The sequence below is a fragment of the Neolamprologus multifasciatus genome, chromosome 5, assembly GCF_963576455.1.
Source record: "Neolamprologus multifasciatus chromosome 5, fNeoMul1.2, whole genome shotgun sequence".
Taxonomy (NCBI): Eukaryota; Metazoa; Chordata; class Actinopteri; order Cichliformes; family Cichlidae; genus Neolamprologus; species Neolamprologus multifasciatus.
The window spans coordinates 31125535-31146072 of record NC_140443.1 but is presented as its reverse complement, the minus strand read 5'-3'; the positions used below and the strand labels follow the sequence as shown (position 1 = coordinate 31146072).

The following is a 20538-nucleotide window of genomic DNA, read 5'->3' as shown; positions in this document are numbered from 1 at the left end:
CAAAAGCCTTTCTTCACCCGATTAGAATGTTTACATTTAGTTGAATAATAATCCCGTTTTAAGGAGATGCTGTTCTTTAAGGATATCCAATCTGACCCAATTTATTAGGGATAGACTTAAGGATGCACAATTCCTCATGGGAAAACATTCAAGCGCAGTGCCTATTCATTTTTAATGAGAGCACTACTTTAAAAACTTCATAGAATTAATATGTATCAGTGAAGTCTTTCCTGTGCAGAAAACTTCAGGGTAATTAATATTCATAGCCTGTGCTTGTTAACACCCCCAATGCTTGTGCAATGTAGATCCAATTAACATAGAATGGACCCTAAGGATTTGGGCAGATAAGGGTTAAATGAGCTATTGAAATTGAAACCGGGACTCTCCCCTTTTAAAACACTTATTTGTTCCAATAATCCTTGTTGCAGATTAAGGCATTTTTTTGGGTGTGCAAAAGATGTCTCTACAAAGGTAGAGTCGCCTCAGATAGAGTCTGTATGTGCATGAAAAATATTGATGCACATGCATGTATGGATGCATGTTTAAGTGCATGTGCATGTGTGTGCACGACACATGCAAGCACCTGCACTTGCTTGTATACATGTATGCATAGGGGGCATCCCCTTACACAGCCGGGCTAATGTGAAAAGCCTGTAGTGAGCCTGACTTTTATATCTTATTCATAATCTCTTGGCACAGTGCGGGTAATAGACAGCAGTGTTCACCCTTGGCATCCTGCTTCAAGTCCTGGTTATGCTGGGTGACAGAGGAGGAAGTTCTAGAGTTCTAACAGTAGCTAGGTGATTGCACAGTAGCAAAATGCCACCTGCTGCCATTTGTTGGCACACAGACTGCAGATATTGCTCCCTGGAGTACCCTGAAACAACTGTGCTTCCCAAGGACTCAGTATTTAAGACCAAGTCTAAGCTAAATGATAGGAGGTAAGAAAGATAGTCATGGCTTAAAAAGAAGTGAGCGCAGAGACCGTTCATTACCTTAACCTCTTAAAGTTTTGCTTTATTTTCACCAAAGTTAATGTGACGACCTGAAAAAATCATGCCAGGGAAAAATTATCAGTGAAGCAGAACGAGCACAGATGTGTTTACATTGAGGAAAAGAAACTCAACTACAACTATAATCTGCTTTTAACTACATGAAGTTAAGCTAGGACATTTGTTTCTTTTAACTGGACAAGATATTTTGGCTTTAAATCTGTAGCGTGGGTTTGGGACCCAGAACCCTAATGATGACATGATCAAGGCTGATTCGTCAGATGTTTGGAACGTTGCCGTCAGAGCCACGATCCAGCTGTTTTCACAGGTTGTGATATAGTCATCATGACAAGAAGACTGACCTTTATAATAGATAGATAGATAGATGTAACCTTTCAGTCAGTACAGCATCAGTGCACAGTGTATACTCCTTGTTTCTGTTATATGTTAAAAAAGTTGACAGCCATGTTTTTTGCACGGAGGGTAAAATATGATAAACTACCAGTTCTGATGATCAAATGAGCCTTCATTGAAGCAAATATCTATGGACAGCCACACCATGTATAGGTCTCTTGGAGTAAATTTGATTGTTTGACATGTATTCACCCATCAAAGTGTGTATGAGTGATTAATAACAACCCCCTGTGCACGTTCAGCGCTGACATGGCCTCTATTTGAGAGAAAAATGGTACAGGCCGGTATTCACTGGTGAATAGCTGTGTACCATTTAGAGAATGAAATGGCATGATGGGATGTCTTGTCATAAATAAAAGTGATGGCACCTCGGCATCCTGTGAATGACATGTGCCATAAATACTTAGCCAGGCCGGAGACAATGGTTCAAATAAATCCTCGCACAGACCTTTTCTCTCTATAAAGAAAGATATATATTATTTAAGTGAACTATGAAAACAAATGTTTTTTCCCTCCATCGCTGGTGACAGCGAGACCTCCAGGACAATGGGTGCTGCACCCTCTCTGTGGTCTCTGATACGCTGTTGTTATTTGCTTGTTTACAATCTTTGACATGATGTAATGGGATGGCTGTGAAAGTACTAGCCAGTAAATGGCACAGAAAATAAGACAGTCCTTTATGTCTCCCTCCTCTGCTTTTTTTCTTTGCTCCCTCCCTTTCCCCCCCTTGTTTTTCCCTGCAAACGGGAAATATGTTCTGCATTTGACTGAAGGAACATGAGCCTTGAATATAAGTGACTGTTTTTTGCATTAGGTACTCCCTGGAGGTAGGGGGGGGAAATATCATGTCCCTGCGTGAAATGTGAATGTGAAATCTAGCAGAAAGAAATATTTATGACCATTTTCTGCTTGATTAGAGCTGGATGACATGCCTTAGGAGACAGTGAGTGGACAAAAGGCAGCAGCACTGCTTCTGGGCAGATGTTAAAGAAAGAGTTGTTTAAGGAGGACACCGTTCTGTCCGTGGACTGTCTGTGGGTGGGATGGGGGGTTTCGGTTGAAGCATGGCAGGGGAAATTGAGTAAGGCCAACAGGAGCGTACTGAGAAGCCCATGATCCATCACGAGTCTTGTTCTCACTGACACGAGGAACACAAGTAATTTCTCTCAGATGGCCAAGCTAAGTGCAAAACCTAAAACAATAGTGTAACTGTGGTTCATTGAGAAACAGAACTAAACACGAGCATGATTTAGATGGCTTGGCACCCATGCACGCTTTAATGTGTCAGTTACACATTTAACTCCTGGCAACAATTTATTAATCCATTTAGGTGAGCTGGGATTTAGTCCAAGGCACAGTCAACTGTTTGACATTACTGCCGTGTTAGACAGACATGTGAGTTTGGTTTTACTGCTACTGTCCAATTCTTTAAATCAGAATGCCTGAAACTAGTAACCTTGACTCAGGTCTCAGTGCATGTTGTGCACTAAAACTCTGATCTGGATTCTGTACTCTTAAACACCGAAGCTGTTTTAATTCACGGATTCACATGTAAAACCCCTGTTATTTAAAAATATATATTTTTAACCAGGTTAACTTGTAACATTGACATATTTGGAAGTCTTGATCAAAACTGCACTTCTTTTCATTTAAAGTAAATAAAAATCTATCTAGCCACTAGGGCTGTGCGATATGACCAAAATCTCATATCCCGATGTAAGAATTCTATCGTCCCGATAACGATATAAATCACAAAAATGTAACATTTTCTGTAAATTCTGTGAGTCTCGTGCAGCTCGACTTGCGGGAAGTGTTTCCTGCTGCGCGTCATGTAGCTGGAGTCGAGTGTTTTAACGGATGCATGAAACTATACATTTTTAGACATGAGTTGTAACGGCCGCCGTTTTCTTTGTGAGTATTTATTACACGGCGTGCTGCGGGGAAAAGCCTGTTCTAACGTTTGAGTCTAAGGTTTATCTTTTAGCACCTGGCGGCTCTTTTTTACTTCTCATCCGTAAATAATCTGCTCTTTCACGTGATTCAGTTTATTTTGAAAGGTGTCAACAGGATCTTGAGCTTTATTGTGAAAGGTTTATGTGGAACATAAACAAGCGGACACGCGATGGTGTTACCGTCGCTGTTGCTAACGAAAACGCATAAAAACAGGCGCTTGTCTGTCTGTAGTGTGGTTATATTAAATATAAGAGAAAGAGAGAACTTTAAGAAATTAATATAACCACTACAGTGACCATCAAAACCATGAAAAAATATTGCCGTAAACAGTTTATTTTGCGACACCACGAAACAAACGATAGCGTAAAATGAAACGATAGACGTTTTTATATCGTCATCCGATATATATCCTTATATCGAACAGCCCGACTAGCCACTGATGGATCCCCCACAAGTTCCATTTGTTTCATCTGTAAATATCAATAGAGCAAAAACAACCACTCACAAAATAAAAAGATGTATTTGGCAGAATTTTAAAGAGGGCCTTCTTCACCAAGGGTCTCATTGCCTGACAGGCTTCCAGCATGTTGTTTGATGCAGTTGGTTACGGCGCTTTTGTAGCTCATATGTCAGTTGTTACTCCAAACAGAAATAAGAGATATTTTTTAAATCGCATGTGTGCTGTAGTTGATTTGAAATTTAAACACACAGTGAAAGGACTGTACATCAAAAGCAGTATTTTATGGGAAACCTTAGGCAGTAGTGAAATTTTAGCTATCGTTATTTTGCATATTACATTATTTTATTCTGTTTGTTCCTTTTCAAAAGCTAAAGTGCCACTTAAAAACTTTGTATTGTGTGGGAATATATCAAATAATGTGGTTTTGTCTCCACAGTGGCATATTTTATATTCAGTACATTATATTAGCATGCAAAATCTTACAGCAAGACTTCTGGCTATTTTGTTAAATATAAAAAAAAACCTCAGTGCTCCTCCTTTATGACACTGTAAGTAGTTTGATTGTGTGTTAGCATGTGTCATCAAATAATAGGTGGCCAATATATGACACAACTTCCTGGGTGATAAAGGCTGACAGAGTTGTGTAATGTTTTTGGTAATTAACCCACACACTCAGTATTTCTGTTCCAGGAAAGAGAGAGAAGCATTTCTGTTTGGCAGCGCATCAGGACAAGTGCCAACATATAAATAATCAGTTAATTACAGTATTGACGCAATTGTCTTGGTTGCACAAGCAACTCATCTCTGGCAGCATATTGATTGTGTTTAGATGAAGCCCGTGACAGGGGAGATGCTTCCCCCTCTTAAAGCCATTTCCAATGGATCACAGAAGTACAAAATTGAGAGTATGATTAATTTTTCAATTTCTCTCTGCGGATATCTAATAATTGTGCCCATAGATAGCCAAGGGCTCTTATTAAACATTAACATGCAAAAGAAAAGTTAGAATCAGAAAGATGGTATTTTGGATTGAATAATGTAAAATATCTGTAGGGCAACAGAGAAAGAAGCAAACTACTCCAGGTTTATTCTTCAAATGTTTTCCACCACTGCAATGCCTCCTCCTAATTACTGAGCTCTTATCTGCACACTCGACACTATATTTATTTTTTCCTCATTGCTAAATGCAAATTTCTTTAACCTTTTAATAACATGTACATGTCAGTAATTTTTAAAAGCTATCATTAGAAATGTCATTTGGACTCGGCTAGGATTGTGTTTTTAATTGGTATGTAACTCCACTGGACAGACAAGTTTTTATTTTTAATTCAAGTTTCTGATAATTAATGCAAGACTTTCCCCAACATATTAAATGTTTGGCTCTTTGATCTGCTAAAGGGAGTGTTGGTGAGGCGTGCGGCATCTTATTAGAATACATCAGCATGTTATCTCCTTGCTTTGCAGCAGAGAGACACTTTGCCTTTAAGAAGTGGCACCTTACAGGAGGTTCCACCTTCAGGTCTCGCTCTGTCTCCTTCTGTCTCTCTGTGTTTCTCCCCGCGCTGTCTCCATCACTTTGCTCACTTCCAAATAATATCATCATCATCTCAGATAGCTGTGGCACAGGAGAACTGCATTTGTTGATCAGATCTGGCTCGGCTGACGCCTCCTCTCCTCAAGTACGGGGATGTGCGTGTAATGCTTGCCTGAACCCGGCCGTCGGCGGCTGATTGAGTGATTCTGCCTGTCAAAGAACAAGATAACCGCATCAGTAAATACTCTCCACTCTGCGGCCCCTCACCAACGTCCCACCACTAGCGGGAACAGAGGTTCTCTTCACACACATTTCCAGCTCGTTGTTATACTTGTATACACTGTCCTTGAGTTCATCCAATCATTGTCTTAGGTTACGTTCACACTGCAGGCGAAAGCGCATCAAATCCGATTTTTTCGACCCTATGCGACCCATATCCGATCATGGTATGACAGTGTGAACCGCACAAATCCGATATTTTCAAATCCGATCTGGGTCACTTTCGTATGTGGTACTGAATCCGATACATATCTGATGTTTCAGAAAGCGACTGCCATCTTTTACGTCACTGACACAAGACAGACGCCAATTATCAGCGCCCGAGAAGACATCGCGAACGCTTCCTGGCCATCCAGTGTAGATGTCAGTGAAACTGTTGGGAAGACAACGTTGGAGAAACGTAAACATTTTATTTGTACTGTATAATCTGCAGATTCTGACAGAAATCTGCAAATATCCTTTGAAGCACCGCTCCTCTAAAACAGCAATAAGGATCATTATTAGGTTATCTACATTATTATGTAAATAACAAAACAACTTAAAGCAAAAATTGGGAAACGTAAAGTCCGAAGTCTTTATATTAACGGCCATCAGTCAAACAATATTGTTTGCTCTGGGTCTAAACAGAGCGCGTTGTGTGTGGCGTCTTCTTTTGCGCATGCAGGCCGCTTTGAGGGTTCACACTAGAGCGGGTTTGCTGTCGCATTTTATTTGTAGTGTGAACAAGCAGACAAAAAAATTGGATTTGATCAAAAAATCTGAACTGAGCATTAAGACCTGCAGTGTGAACGTAGCCTAATAGAGCTTTGAAGGAGTCACACAAAAGAGAATTTCCTATTTTAACACATAAACAGATTATTGCAGCCCTCTGCCTCTCCAAGGGGACTTCTAACTCAGGTTACAGTTAGTTTTTCTTGTCATTTTGATGAGGTCTCTAGCCAGTATCACACCACCAGATTCCGGTTTCACAGTGTGATCTTTTGATAGCCCCCCTCTCTTCAAAGCATCACCAGCATTGAAGATGGATTGAATTAGCGATTTGTGGTGCATTTATCTCGATCTGAGAGTAATTTAGTGCTCTCTGTCTTAGCACTCAAGCTCAATGAAAACAATAAATGGTGTCCTTATCTTCCAGAGTGAAATCAAGATAGGCACAGGAGGCTGTGAGTTATTTGTGGTTGATTTGGAAAGAAAGGAGGGACAGGAAATGGACACCCCTCTCACATTACCTCTCGCCATAGAGCGGGAGAAGGAGAGAGGTAGAGAGACGTTTTTTAATCAGCAGAAAGCTGTGCTTCTAATGTAAAAGTGTCAAAGATGTGCCTTAGCCCTGCAATGAGTGAAATCTGGTCAAGCCTTGTGTTAAATTGAAAACGGGGCCGCTGGGATTTGAAGGTGAGGGGACAGGGGACTCCTTGGTAGCAGCATCCTGGTCAATTATCACAATCTCCCATGCTCTTGAGGCCTTCGCTCCTTTATTTGGCTCCACTACACAACCAGGATCACAAAGAAATATAGTAAAAAAAACAAAAACTAAACAGTTACAGAGTACAATATTAATCAGAAGTGGCTGTTTTTTAACATTACATTTGACTTTCTGTACCCACCTCCCAGATGATAGCCCATTTTTGGCATTGCATTGCATTTCAGCTGCAGGTGAGTCCAAGTCCTGGTTGGCTCATAATGGGAGAAAAAAGTTGCCGTTTGTACCTGTAACAGCCCGTGCCTTGCCTGTCAGAGCATCACGCTTAATACTCACTACAGCTGCAGGTCCAGGCATATCCCAGCAGCCTCTCTGGCTGGAGAGAAAAAGGTTCACTTCCTGGCAGCTTCTGCCTTTTCGCTGACTTGCCACAAGTAAAAGAAAAGAAAATTAAGCTAGAGAAGGAAAAAATGTACCACCGCTCTGTTTATACGTGCATGTGTGCAGTCTATTTTAACCACCTGAGCAGGAGCCAGAAAGCCAGCACTTGTCCCATATTTTCACCAGATGTTGAGGAGGGGAAGGAAAGCCTCGAAAGAGTCTTGCAATCAAAATAATTATCTTTATGGGTGGATGTTTACAAAGTGTTAATGTGATATTCTGCAGGCAGGCTAAACTGAGCCTGCTCTTTGATAAATGCCCTTGTCTATTAAAAGACCAACACTTCTGCTTTATATAGGCACAGTGCAGTTTATAAATGTCTTTACAGCTTTCTTTTAGAAGAAGGGGAGAAAATCTAAAGTGAGCCATGATTCTCCTCCTCTGTCTCACCTCCCCCCTTCCTCCTGCTGTGAATCATAGCAGACGGTACAGACATGAGTGGATGCGGCCTCCTTGATAGACAGTCAAAGAAGCAGCAGCAATGATTTGTAGCCACGGGGCAACAGTACTGCTGTAACCTGTCCTCTCGCAGCACATATGACATGGAGGCATACTGTAAGTAGAAGCGCCTCAGCAGATTTTCATCATAATTCATATTCCACAAGATCAAATTGTGATTTCTAATTTGATTCTTTTTTTAAACCCTTTATTTATCACCTGATTGGGCAAAGCAAATTGAAATTTACACTATGTAGGCTGACATCTAATAGAATTCCCACATTTTGCTTCGGGGGAGTTTGTTTTTAGAGCATATTAGCTTTGCCGCATTGTAGCTTGTCAGACGTTTTCTCTCAGGAGTCGATGTTTAATTTGAATAATCACAAAAAGTGTGTTCGTTTGGTTTGCAGGGACATCAGTGTCCCAGATGAATAAAGAAGTAAATGAGGGGAAGAAAACAGGTAATTATGCTGAACCAGTAAATGAATGACCCACTGACCCTCAATCCTAATTGATTTTGTACAGACAAATTGTTTTCTTTAATTTTTTTTCTCTATCGCCCATTTTGATATGTTTTTGTTAGCTGCCTTTTAGTTAGCTTTATTTAGATGTAATTAATTGGGTATGTGAATCAAGAATCAAATACTAGAAACAGGGAGGGAGGGAAGCTGTGTCTCCTCCATTTACCAGCAGGGCAATTATACTTGGCAGCTCGTACTTTGTGAAATGATGTCATATCTTGGAAGAAGAGCAAAGACTTCACCTCCCTCCAGAGTCGTTTTTCCCACAATGTTATTTGTTTGTTTACTGTTTAAAAATCATACGTGCATAACATTAACATATAGTTGGCTATGTGATGGAATAGCGCGACTTCTAGATACACAAATTATGCAAATTACAAAGTGGAGGGGGGGAAAAAAGAAAGAAGTGTGCAGCAGATGTGTATATTTCAGAAATCGCTCTGTTCTGAGAGCGCCTGCCCTGGGTCAGGCCATCAGCCTCACAATCCCTCGCAAATATGTGGCGGTCATTGAGCGTACGCCAAGTTACAGTGTAACAATACAGGCACAAGTGGACCGTCTGGGTGATGACATGTGCTACTTTGCATGTAAATTCTTTAGTGATTCACCTCCAAGTGAACCCACTGAGAGCGATTCTGGCGCTGGCTTAAAGACAGAGGTGTGTTTTTATGACTAGGTGAGGCATGTCCTCTCCAAGGCCCTCAAGCACTGTATCCCTCTACCCTCCCCTTTAATCACTGTAGCAACTGCTCTCATAAACTCCATGAGCTGTGTATTAGTGTGCATGTTTGGAAGCCTGTTTGTGTGTGCGCGCGTGTGTCTGAATGTCCTGTGTATGTGTCCGTGAGCATGTGCCCTTCCTTGTTACCCCATTTTTAAACTTAATCAGCAAAAATAAAGCCATTGTAAGCTAGCTCATATTAAAGAGGTGATTATTGGTAATAAATACTTTTTATACATACTTATTACAGAGGCAGTTTTCTTCTTGCGCTTAATGAGAGTAATTTGATTTGCTTGAGAGATTACAGTTTCCTAGAATTAATGCGGCAGTCCCCATTCCAAGATAGAGTGAGATCTAAGATTCTTCACAGGTCGTGTGCTGCTAGATGCACCCCTCTCACATAGCAGCTAATGGAGTTGAACAGCAGTCTGTCATCCCCCCGCCCACCACCCCAGCAGCTCTATAGCCCACATGCCCTTGGTTCCTGCAGTGCTTGTTGTTTTGGCTACTTCTGCCTCCTGCATTTTACTTCTTATGCATGCCAGCCACTACTAAGTAGCTCTCTCTGAAAAACAGGAGGCTAGTGATTTATTGTATATATGCAATGCTCACTCATCAATGAAAATCCAACATCTGGCAAAAATTATTCACCCAATTGCACTAATTCAAATGATGCTCCAGTTGCATCAAGAAGCTTTTTTTTTCTTTAAACCCATAGTTTTTCTCCTCGTCTGTTTCCTCAGTTTGACTTTGTTTAATATTTCCATCACATGTTTATGTAAGCCCTTCAAGCTTAGTGCATAACTTAATTTGAGTTGTGATCATCTTCTCTTGCGACATTTATTGAAGCCAGCAGCCTGCAGGTTTCAGCGCCTAAGGCTGAAGGTGGCTCAGGCAGATTGAGGGCGACCAATTCTGTCACCACATTGCACTCTGCATGTTAATTAAGTTTAAGATGGTTGAGGAAAGTGCTTACACTGAAAGCAATGAAATGACTTGTTAGTCCATAAACACTCCAAAAAAGGATCAAGTGAAAGAGAATTTGTAAACCAGAGTTGTGAGCTGGGAACTAGATGCTCCTTTGGCCAGCATGGGTGATCGGAAGATTTGTAGATTCAAATTAAAATCACCAGAGGTTAGTTGTTACCGCAAAGGTGAAGGAAACTCTAAACCCTCATTTAATTAAGCAAAGAAAAAGACAAGACAGAAATGTTGGTGCTGTAGAGCTTGCCAACTTTTGAAATAGCACCAAACATTCTGTAATTTCCTGGTTTAAATGCTCGGCCCTGAAGAATCGTCAGTTGTTTTCTGTCAGTTCTGAATAGATACCTCTACTGGGTTTCGGTATAGTTGTATGACCTCCAGGTTCATTAATCAGCTAGTTTACATTGGAAGGTTGCAGGCAGATACTTTTAGGTCCTGCGGTTAATGCGGACGGGCCTCGGTGAATCGGTTTTGTTCCAGCTCATCCCGCAGACGCGCAATCAGTTTGGGATCTGTTGAGTGTAGAGGCTCGGTTCATGCCTTGATTTTTCTTTGTCATGTTCCTCAAGCTGTTCCTGATGGCAGCCGCCTACAGCACATTATTCTTCTGGGATAGGCTCCAGCCATGAGGGGAAATGCTGTTTGGTTGGCAACAGCGTTAAGGTGAGTGGTATATGTCAAAGTGACAACCACGTGAGTAACAGCTTATGGTTTCCCAGCATAGCATTGTAGTCTAACAGGCTGATTAACGGTTCACTTCACTTGGTAGGGGTATTAATGATGTGGCTGTTCGGTGTTCATCAGCAAGGAGTCTACCAAGACGAGAGAGTGAGGCACCAGAACTGGCAAACTTTTGTTTCTTTCATTCCATTTACCTTCCATATCTTCCCACCAAGTCAATGAAGGTTAATAATTTCTAGAATAAGAGAAAACCACCGAAAAAAGTGAGGCTCACCATGTGTCACATCATCTGCCTGTGAGACTGAAATACATTACAGTCCAGTGTGACGGGTGATGTGTCTGGACACTGCTGGAGATTACTCCTCTTTATGGCCGGGGCAATCAGATTTTTTCCCCTGCTTTTCTCTTCCCTTCCTTTATTCCTGGCGGCATAGGATCATATTACCCATCTTGGAATGACTTCAACAGAGACACTGCTATTCCCAGGGAGCTGTCTCTCCCCGCTGCAACTAAATCCATAGCCAATTGGACTGGCCTGTGATTTATAGAAAATCTTCTCCTTCGGAGGAACTTTCGTTCAACACACACACACACACACTGGGAATTCTCCCTCGGCAGCTCATGATGTGTTAGGTCTCAGGTCAGAGCAGTTCAAGGCAGTGAGTGCCAGTGGGAAAACATGTACAGTCAGAAACTAGAGAAATACTATAAAGGCTGTAGTATGGTTGTTTAAAGCAAGATACATAAAAGCTTATTTACTTCAAGAAGACAGATTGTAGTTCTAGTTCCTTAATCAAATCAACAGGATGCTCGCCTGCTCTTTGGCCACTTGACATTTCCAATCCATCTTCAAGGGAAGAGTTAAAAATTTGCTGTAGGGAGTGTCACGCTTGTTGTCTGCTTTACTGATTAGTGGGATTATTCATCTACATGAGTTGCTTTTGCATCTATTCTGAGTTAATCAACATGCCTCGTGGTCTCGGGCCCACAGAGTGGTCAGCAGTCAGCACGGGCCGTCGGTTCAGGCCCCGAGCGCTGTGACCTTCCGTGACTGTAGCAACTCATTCTTCCCCTCCTTAAACTCCTTCTTGTACTTGTGCAGAATACATTCATCTATATTCACCACAACTAAATTGGAAGATTTAGGGGTTTTACTGGTCGTATCTCACGAGTCTCGAGTGTATCGATAATGGTGAGTCCTCCGTCTATGAGACCAGGGCAGATAGAGCTTCCCATTCTAAACAATATCATTCACGCATGATAAAATCTGCTCACAGTATTCTAGGTCTCACGCTGGGTTTTGGAAGCACCCATTTTCCCAAGCACAACACTCCTTGCTACAAAGTGATGCAACACTTCCAACAAAGATGCAATCGGCAGGAGTGTGTGTTTTCTAACAGTCCATCTAAAGTACCCAGCACAGTTGGCACGCCTCTGCTCTTTTCCTCTCACTTTATCAACTCGGGGGATATTATTGCCGATTCAGTGGTGGGCATCCTGAGGCATCATATGCTCAGAACACAAAGCTAAGGTCAGGGGGAGAGGAAGTGCTGAGATCTGCCCGTTGCATTGTTCCCAGGTCGTTTGCGCTTTTGCCTTCTCTTTTTCTTTACTCTTTTCAGCTTTGATGATATCGACTTCTCACTCTCGTGCTCCTTCTCTGTTTCCCTCCATCTGCTCCTAAATGACACCTAAGCACAGGCTCTTCCTCCAACTGATGTCCCCGTGTGTGACCTCACTCCTTTGGAAAAGCCATTCGCAGTCAGTGCTGAAGTAGAATGCCGAGCTCTTGGTGGGTACACATAACAGAGGCTGTGACACGCGGCTGTGCGCTGATAGACTTTCCACTGGAGTGGATTAAATCAGCATCAGGCTAGTGGAGCTGATTACCTCAGTATGAAAATGCAGTATCTTAATGGTACATATTTTCATGAGGCAGCCCAGTTGCCTTTCATTTTGCGGCTAATATGTCTATTCTTATGAGTCATTTACTTCTTTAATTACCTTTAGCAGCAGATGCACAATGGTGTATTAATGTGAATGATTTTTACTGCCACTTTATCATACTGAGCCTGTGAAGTTGAAAGGCGTAATTGAGGTGGAAGAGCGACTCATGAGAGAAACAATATTTAGTTGACAGTTGCTCTTGTACTCTGGGAGGGTGTTTATGAGTTTACACCACACTAAAGCTGTAATAAACGCGGTATTCGTTTAATAATGGCAGAGGACAGAAATGCTTTCACTGAGATCTGTTCAGTTATTGAATCATTCCAGGAAGTTGTTTGGTATAATCAGAAAACACTGTGCATGTATACGCGGTCACTTGTTGTCGTTACATATGTCTCCACATTGAGTCTTTGTGTGTGTTTTGTGGCGGCGAAATAACTGTTTGCTGCGAGCAAAAACCTTATTTACTCTTCTCCCGTTTGCAGCATGTGCAACTCTGACAATCCATGTAATTTGCATGTGCGTGCTTGCGGTGTGTCTATGTGTTTTGTCTCCAGCTTGTGTGCTTTTCTTGGTGTGATTTTCTGATTCAGACCTCTCTGAATAGAGGCCTTCTTTAGCCATCTGTTGTTAAGCTGCTGGCTAAGCAAGGCTGGGGAATCCAAACAAATGCAGAGCACACAGCAAACGGAAGCTGTCAGGCCTGCATAGCTTAGCTGACCTCGCCGGGTTAGGGAGAGTAGGGGGAGGGGGAGGTGACCCCCTCTGTACCAGGCTCCAAGTGCCCGAACTGCCTGGTTGGGGCACTGTTTACCCTTCGCTCTGCACCTCCTGCAACCTCTGCCTCCTCTCTCTTACATTCTCTTCTTTCCCTCTCTTTCTATCTCCCATACCCCCCCTCCAGCTTCTCACTCTTCTCTTCCTCCATCTGTCACCCCCCCCACAGCCTTTTTTTCACTCCACTCCCTCCATCATCAGTCCTGCTTCACAGCCCCCCTCTCTTCTATCTTCACTCACAGTTAATAACTTTGCTTTAGTCATGTTTTTCTTAGTCATTCTTTTTTTCTTCCTTTTTGCTCAGAAAATATTTTCCAGGCACTGTATTACCTGTTATGGAGAGAGAGGGGGGATTCAAGGGGGAGGTGTGTTGGATAAACAAAATGGGGTTTTTATTGAAGTCGGATTTAGTCTTATGTAAGTGCACGCACTGCCTTATTGTTTAAACGTGGATATTCAGAATGTTTAGTGTTGTCATAAATATTAATAGATTAGTTGAAAAGTGCAGCGAAGGAAGGGAATCTAATGGTTTGAAGTGGGTATAAAACGTTGATTTATTTATGTATTCTACATGAATTAGTTTGGAAATCTAAACACAGACTGGAGAGTGTTGTTGCGAGAGCCCCGTAATGCGCAAGGTTTGAGCATCAGGGCCTGTTTTCCATGTGGAGTGGCTTTTTGGAAATGGCATTAATTATATACTTACTGTGAAACCAGACTTTCCCTGCTTTGCATTGCAGATAAACGTCTGTATTACTGAGAAAAAAGAGAAAGGGGAAAAAATGCAATTAATATAAATAGACATGATCCTCGCTGCTTATTCGCTTACATGTTTAAAAAAAAATCACCACACATGCATTTCAATTAAAATGACAAGAATTCCAAGTGAATTCAATTTCAGTTTGTTTGCATTGTCAATGCTTATCTAACTTAATAGTTATCAGTAATATAGGATTGGTTAGACTCCGGCTTTACAAAATTTGTTGCCACGAGCTGCAACAGCCCTTCCAGTTTATGAACTGACTGGATACCGCTGGATTCTTCAGTAGCCCGTAGAAGAAGATTATTTCAGGAAATTTGGCAGCGACTTGCATGGGAAAGCTGGCGAGAAATGATGCTGGCCTCTTGGCTTGGTTACCGCTGAGAAGCAGAGGGCCTCGTCTTTGAAAAGAAAACAGCAGAAGTGATAAATGTCAGGTGAGTTGAGATGCGCAACCAGTCAGAAAGTCAAGCAGATAACCTTGACATTTAGGCCGCTGGTGTTGAAGCCCCGCAGAGGGTGCGGAGCGGGACCAGAGGGCCCAGTGTCTTCTGAGCTGGACTACATTAAGAGCTAACCTATTAGTCGTGTTGTTACTGCCCGTCTCTGAGCCGCGCTCTCCTGCCTAATAAAGCCTAGCGAAACGTGGCCGCTCAGTAAATATACTGCTGCGCTCACACAAGTGCAGAAGCACACAAACAGATGCACATCTCGTTCTTTCTCCTTTTTTTTTTCTCGAGTGGCCGCAGGGATCTGGTTACACCTGCTTGCACATCTTCTAGCAATTAGGGGCAATCTGCTTGAAACCATTTCACGTTCAAGGTCTTCCCCAGCCATGGAGAGAGGAGCCCAACATATATTGAGCAATAGAAAGGTCTTTCTTTTGATTGGCCTGAACAAACAACACTTTTCCTGTCATTTTCCACTGTCAGATTCTTAATGGACACACCTTGAATAGTTTTTCCTCAACATTTATCCAGATCATATCTATTTTTCATACTTTTACCAAGCTTCTTGTCTGCGTGACAGCCGTAGGACTTAATTCGTCTATGATGCATCCGTCACATCTAACGCAACTTGAGTGATTGGTGTAATCCGTTCCTTATTTTGGGGTTGTTTGTGCACCATTTGAATGTTGCATGAAAGTTGTACAAAGAGGAAACAGAGAAACCTGTCTGAATTATGTCTGGGTTTTGTTTGTAGTGGGAAAAGGTGCAGCAAGGGATTCAACAGAGAGCAGACTTGACTGTGTGGCAATGCTCTGAGCTGGGATTTGTAAGACACCCAGAGCTGGCTTTAGCAGCAGGAAACCCCAAAGCCTGTAAATAATCCACATGTGCAGACTGCACATAAAGACATCCAGTACTTAGCAGTTCCCTTATCACAGCGTGATAGCCCAGGGACATGAGAGACGCTCCTGCCTCTATTCACTAATATGCTGTGAAAGTAGATGCAGATAAAACGCCTGTTGTTTATTGAGGAAGTTGTGTTAACATGGGGAAGAGGATGTGAACTTTGAACACATTTGAAATGTGGAAAATAAAAGAGGATTTCAAATGACAAGGATACCAAATTGCAATGTCTTTGTTGCTGATAAAATGTTGTTATGTGCTGGAGGGTGTTTTCTAATCAAAAGCACCTAGAGGGTTCACTCCCTTTACGGTTTGTGTGTGTGTGTATTTGTCTTCATGTTAACTCACAAACAATGAATGTATGTTTGGTGTATGAATGTAGGCGTCTGTCTTTGCAGTTGTGTCCTTATTCCCGTAACAAGCTCACCTGACAAAGAACCTCAGTTTGAGATTATAATAGGACTACTGTAGTCTTGTTTGTTTAAGCAGAAACTGATTCAACATACACACTGTTTTCCCCTCACTTTTTTCTCTTTACATACATGGGATATATAACATTTCTGGCTTCATAGTGAGCAAAGACATATGAGTGATATTTGCAGTCATAGTCTTCTGTGGCCGTTGGCAGTGCAGACTCGAAATGGCATTTATATAGTTCTTTTTCTAGTTCACTGCCCACTCAAAGTGCATTTTGCCCGCTTGTGCCATGCTGAAAATTCAGACCTTATATTTATACTTTCATACAAAGGCACTGCACATCCCAAAATTACACTGTGATCATTTATGCCACCACAAAGGCATGAGCCATGTTAATCGCCACAGTCGATCTTTTAAGATTTAAGATTTTGGATTCAGATTGCATTACATTAGACCAGGGGTGCCCAACTCCAGGCCTCAAGGGCCGGTGTCCTGCAGGTTTTAGATGTGTCCTTGGTCCAACACAGCTGACACACCTCCTCAACATGTGTTGAAGTTCTCCAGAGGCCTGGTAAGGCCTGGAGTTGGACACCCCTGCATTAGACCATAGTACAAATATACAAATGAAAGCTCAGTAATACACAGGTCCTTGTTTACTGGTTTTAGACCAATATAGCTGCGGCCTGTGGAGATGTCATCACAACCAATGGCAACATTTGCCACATTAGTCGGATAACTTACAAATCTTTCTGTTGTTTTAGTGAACCTGCCATCAGTAGTCTTTAATAACTCTGATGGCTGGAGGTCATGAAGACATTTGTGTGCTATTGTAGCCAACAATACAACATGTAGTCTGCTTTGCTTGTGACACTGAAGTGACTGAAGTGAATATTGCTTGGTATATTCTTCTTTTGACAAAGTAGCCAATAGGCATTAAAAAGCAAACTCTACATATAATGGACTCTTCAAGTATAAGATAGATTTTTTAATTAGTTTAGAAAAGTTTAACTTGGGTCTTGTCGTCTTTCAGCTGCCAACCATGATTGTGTTTGAAGTTGCTCAGTCATTGACTATCTGTGATCTCTTGTCACCATATCGCTGTTAGTGGCTTTGTGTGTCGATTCCCCTTCAGGGTTGTTGTTTATCAGTTGTTTGTCAGAGTACAAGTTTTAAGTCACACATATGTCATGGTTCAATCCAGCTGAACTTCACCTGTAAGACAAAATGGGATTATTAAATTAGTTTCCACATTAAAGAATAACAAATCATCATCATCACGGAATCAAAATCTTGGAGATACGCAGCGGGGTTTTGAGAAATCCTGTTTTGTGAGTCAGCTGGTGCAAAGCGGTAGTATGAACTGTCGATCAGAGTGACGTCTTTAAGATCCAAAGTCCAAAGATGTTCACTTTATTGCTGTGTGACAAAGACAAGCAGGGATTATTTCGCTGCTTAACAGCTGTACACCATAAGAGAAGTCATGTCTTGTTTATAAAACCAAAACTATAACAATATTATTTCAGAATTTTTCTCTCTTGTTTTTACAAAAGAGAGAACTAGCCTAAACACTTTTTTAGCTCGCTCATTTAGCCCTTATCGACAAAATAAGATGTTTCACTTCACCATGATTCAGAGTCTGCGTGCTAGTTTCCAGTTGATCACATTTTGTCTGGGGCAGCTCTTGCATGTGTATGATGCATCCAGTTCCTTTGAATGTGAGATCAAAAGAAGATAAACTCCAGAGGTGGAGGGGAAGGGAATGAGACCTCTGAAACAGAGGAGTCGGTGTGTAAACATTGCAATGACGGTACACAATACATTTTTTAAACCCAGTATTAGGCCTCTCAAAGACATGCCACCTCCAGCAGGTTTTCTAAAATGAGCTGAAAACAACATTCCTAACCCCGAGGCTGACCTCACAACACAGCTTCTCAGCTTGCTCACCTTTTAGTCTCTTTATGCCAACATGAGTTTACTGTTGTTGCAGCTCTGACCGTCAAAAGTAAGATCCTCATTACGCCGACGTATTTGCTGTCGGGCTGCAATATGATTTCAGTTAATTTGCCTATGTCAAGATGATCATCGACTGTGTTTTCAAGGGCACGATCACATAATTATTGCCCTTTAATTGGAAGTATAATTTGATGAAGCTGTTGACGTGAAAAGTGGAAGGCTGTGTTCGTAATTTTCTCGTTTCATGCAATGTGGCAGAATGCTGTTATTGTTTAAACTGCCTGTGACTCCTGTGCTTTAAGCTGAGGCATTACCTTAATGCAGTCATAATAGTCATATTATTACTATTTATGTGTGATACACACAACTAAACAGCCTTGGGTTAATTTGGCATGCATGGGATGCACTGAGTAAGATAATGGAGTTGTTAATAGTTTTTTGAACATTATAGCAAATATAAATATATACTTATATTCTAAAATATAAAGATTTTATTTTCATTGTCACAATGTCTTATCTACTTTTCCCTAAAAGACCTTTTTTCTTTCTGCGCTTTTCTTTTCTTTATACTCTGATGACAGTGAGGAAAGACTTCCCAGAAATGTATCTTTTCATCCATTACTGTCTGAACTTCCTATCATATCCTGTTGACTCAACTCTCTTTGTTCCAACACCCTCGGTTGTAAACCCAGACTCACACACCACACACACATTTCACTGCATGTGTCATCAGTTACAAGGAAAAAGAAAACAGCACACTTTGTTTATTCTTCAATGTGCCCGTAATACCACGCCTTGAGCGTAGTGAATGATTTTGTTACTGCTTCTTTGCTTTTTTTTTTTCGAATTTCATTTTGAATTTCCTTATCACATATCGGTATTACAGAGCAAGTACATCTTGAAGTCGCATTTGAATGTCTAGTTTTAAGAATGTAGCGCTAACAGAAAATCTGGAGATTATGAGAGCTACCACACTGAAGATAACACCACCGTTTCCTAAATATATTTAAGGTATCAATATTGTTTTAAAAGCTTTTGACTTTGGTAACTGGCATAGGAAATTGACGTGAAATATCTGATTTTTAGCTTCTTATATAATTTAAACAAAATTTTTTCAACCACTAAAATCTTAAGATGGAAAAAAATAACATAATCTTTAATAAACCAATCAAACAAAAAGCCTCTGGGATTCCATGAATTCCCAAAAGCGATTCTCACCATTTTATTAATATTTATTTTTCTTTTTTACAGTCTGCGTGACAAGAAGAGACAACAATATTATTATTCATTTGTATTTTTCCGATCTCCTCCGAGTGTCAATTAAGTTCACGTCCTTGCGATTTGAAGTTGCAATTGTGAGTTGCTTTGGAGTAAAAAAGTTGATGCCTAAAATGTAAATATTGCCGTCATGTGTGGGAGTGAATCTTGCTCACATTGTTCTTAGTTTGAATTTCAACACTCTCTTTATGAGTGTGATTGTTTTGAGGGGGTTCCCCTTCTCAATTTTCAAAGCAAAAAACAATTAGGCATGCAGACTGAGATATGATGGTCTCATTTATCTTTACGTGACAGAAGGACACAGATAGACTGAGAGAAGGAGAATTTTTCTCCTCTAAAGTCGAGCACGGTGACATGCCAACAGTGTGGCCTCTTTGTTGCCTGCGGTCATATTTATGACTCATGATGTCATTGGACAGCCGTGTGTTTGGGAGGGTCAGCGCGTACGCCCACACACAAACGGTCACACAGCTGTTCTCTTCATACCCCTAGCTGTCTCTCCCCTTTCGGACTTAAAGTACAGTCTGACTTGTCTGGCATTAGGACTTTACTGGCACGTCTTTTCTTCTGTCTACACACAGCTTTCTGTTTGCTCGTTCCCTGTTTGATATCTTACTTTCACACAGTCCTTCACAAGTTTCACTCACTTTTTCACACATGACTATAACGTTTTTCTCTTCTGTTTTTCTACTCCCTCTCTTATACCGTTTGCAGTTTACAAACTTCTCAAGAAATTGATAGAAGAGCTAATAGGTTGCCCGTATATGAGATGAGTTTGGATGCGCCCCCTAACTGTTTGTTTAATTGTGGGAGCAATCGTCTGAGGAACATGGAAAGAATGAGGCCAGTTATTTACCCAGATGGTTTACTGGTGGAGGTGTGAGGCTGGCCAGCTCACTGTGGGAACACAACGCTTGCTTTTCTTGGTATCGCTGACCGTTTTCAAGACCACTGTGTTTTTTTCCCCCTAGCTTTCTCCAGCTTTGTTTGCTCTGGATGGCATGTTTGATTATTTATCGTAAGGGAAAAGGGAGTAGCTGGAGCAATAAACATGTGACTGCGCTGTATTTTGTTTTCCACTGAGAAGGCCGTGTCCTTTAACAGATATTTGAGGCCTCTATAAAGTCTTTTATTTGCTTTCTGAAGGGGAGTTCGACCAAGCTAAAGGAGGATCTAAAGAACTGATTTGTGTCCTTGACAATTTGTGTTTTCT

The 20538-nt window shown here is 41.3% G+C and overlaps 1 protein-coding gene across 25 annotated transcripts in view; it reads left to right on the top strand.

The window, feature by feature from the left end:
- The window catches only part of foxp1b (forkhead box P1b), a 144587-nt gene that overhangs the window by 74084 nt on the left and 49965 nt on the right, over window positions 1–20538 (top strand). The window contains exon 1 of one of the 25 annotated variants that reach the window (XM_085160975.1): window positions 1–20538. This exon is cut by the window's left edge and continues 7925 nt beyond it. The exons of the other annotated variants lie outside the window; for them this stretch is intronic. The gene's annotated coding sequence lies outside the window, so the exon portion shown is untranslated. 25 annotated transcript variants of the gene reach the window in all.